The sequence below is a fragment of the Seriola lalandi genome, unplaced genomic scaffold (genome assembly GCF_002814215.2).
Source record: "Seriola lalandi dorsalis isolate HSWRI2012SDOR001 ecotype SW California unplaced genomic scaffold, Sedor1 jcf7180002054630, whole genome shotgun sequence".
NCBI classification, from domain to species: Eukaryota; Metazoa; Chordata; class Actinopteri; order Carangiformes; family Carangidae; genus Seriola; species Seriola lalandi.
Window position 1 is genome coordinate 318,225 of NW_019525183.1, and position 2,471 is coordinate 320,695.

A 2,471-nucleotide genomic window follows, 5' to 3' on the forward strand; every position below is an offset into this window, starting at 1 on the left:
CCCCCCCCCCAACACACACGAAATCGACCACTTCGATTCAATCTTTGAGTGAAAAAAAAAAAAAAACAGATTAGAAACATCTGCAAACATCAGGCTGAAGAACACTTGAAACAGCAAACACTGATGGTTCAGTGGGATGCTTAGTCATCGATCAATTCATTAAGATTTGGCATTGGACCGTCTGCACTAAGCGTACAATTTTCAGTGAATGAACACACCCACTGATCTGTCTCTAATTCTGATCATAAACTATATATCCGTTTTGAGACCACATAGCTTAGAGCATGTTTGTCTTTTCAGTATTCCTTTATTATCTATTCATTAAGTGTTTTATTATCCTGCACACACAAAGCACTAGTGATTATCCAGCTCCGTTTGTTGTACAGACACAGAACAGATTTTTTCTTTTTCTACCTCTCCGTCTGACAATTTGTTTGTTTTTGTTTTTTCTTTCCCCCTTATTACTGCTACGATTTCTAGAGTCCGCGTGTCAAAACGAAGAGCTTTGGCATTTATATTAGCGTGTAGCTGAAACCAGAAAGACTTTCGCACATTCCCCGTTTGTAGCAGCATGGAAGAGAGCATGGGGAGGCATGCTAGCGTCCGAGCAGCATGGTAGCAGTCAGTGTTTACATGGAGCAGCAGATACTGTAGACGGAGGTGCATCGAACCTCAAGAAGGGTCAGAAACGCGGTGGGGCTTTCAGCTTCCGTTCCTTTGCCGACTACTTGAAATGAAAAGGTGGGAATGAGGGTATTGGTTAACAGGGTAAATGGTTTTAAAGCCACTATGTGTAGGATTTCTGACTTTACTACGCAGTGGTGCTTTATATCTTTAAAAAAAAAAAAAAGCAACTGTGGTAGAAACATAGATCCGGCACTGGAGGGCTTCACTGGTCCAATTAGTTCCCAGGAAGCAAGACCCGGTCTAATCAGGTCAGGTAAGGTCCTGTTGTATTGCTGCAGGTCTAAGGCAGTGGTGGAAGAAATATTTAGATCCGTTACTAAAGTAAAAGTACTTATACCACATTGTAAAACCACTCCACTCCTTCTATCAGCTAAATATACTTCAAGTATCAAAAGTAAAAAGAGAGAAAGACTAATATATTATCATATATGACTTTATTAGAGTTTAAAACTGATGCATCAATGTGCATGGACCATTTTAGTGCTGTAGCTGTTTGAGGTGGAGCCAGTTTTAACTCCTTTATATACACTGGGTAGTTTATTCCACTGGTTCCACATCTATGGGCCCCTCCAAAGAGTCACAGGATCCGTCTGAGAGGTCACAACACGATGAAAAACGTGACCTTATTGGGCCTCAGACAGTATTTAAATAAATGGTTAAGTCTTTAATAATGCATATTTGACAAGCTTATCATGTTTTTTTTAATGTAAAGAATAAAATTAATTAAAAAGATTTCCCTGTGAAATGTAGACGTAGAAATCTAAAAATCCGTCAGTAAAGTGCCTCAGAACGCCCTTGAGTGGGTATTTTCCACCGCTGGTCTCAGGTCTCTGTGGGTCAATACGTCTGATACTCGAGTGGATCCAGGCAGACTTGTTATCAGCTATCATAATCATCACAGGGTGTAAAATGTGAGAAGTGTGAAGTGCTGGGAAAATGACATGTATTTTTACACTGTTCAGCTGCGGCTGGATGATCCATCACGCCAGTACTGCAGTTAACAGCGTTTGGGATTGGGTTTAATTATTCTTGGGTCTAAATGGATCAGGTTTTTTTTAAAAATTAATTTATGCACAGTTTTCCGCAGGACAATGATTTGAATAATGCTGTAATCACATAAAAAGTCCTCACATAGTGGCTTTAAACTAGTCTGCACAATGGCCTATAGAATCACTCTAGGCTGCTTAAAAAAGTATTAGATGTGGTTCGCGTAGAAACTGGTGAAAACCACTAAAAAAACAAACAAATAGCACACATTGATTACAGTGTTACATGAAGCTGTCATCGAGTCAAACACACTGGGATATGGCTTTGTGCGAAAACGGGAAGCGACAAGGCAGAAAATGAAATGAAATGAAACCAAACAGATTCCCACGCCTCGTGCTCTCAGTGTGACAGTCAACAACGACACCGATCCGTTTCCAGACTCCACACACAGGCCGTTCTGTTTCCGGTCGAGACGCCAATTAACTCATTAAAAAAATTAAAAAATTTTAAAAAAGTTACAGCAGTGGTCGGTCATATCTCTGAGGAGATGTTAATACTGTGATCCCTCACTTCAGTGACAATGAGGCACTTTGAGTCGCTTTGAATCCCAATTTTTTGGGGCAAAATAACCTCTTTGCATTTTAACGAGATCTTTGAAACACTGTCTTGTTTGCTGGATATGAATGATCTCCACTGACGACAGCAGAACTACAAAAACACCCGTTAAAAAAAATCAAGGTTGTACAATTAAGTGTTCTGACATCAAACAAGCACCAGCCCAGATCGGCCTCAGTAAC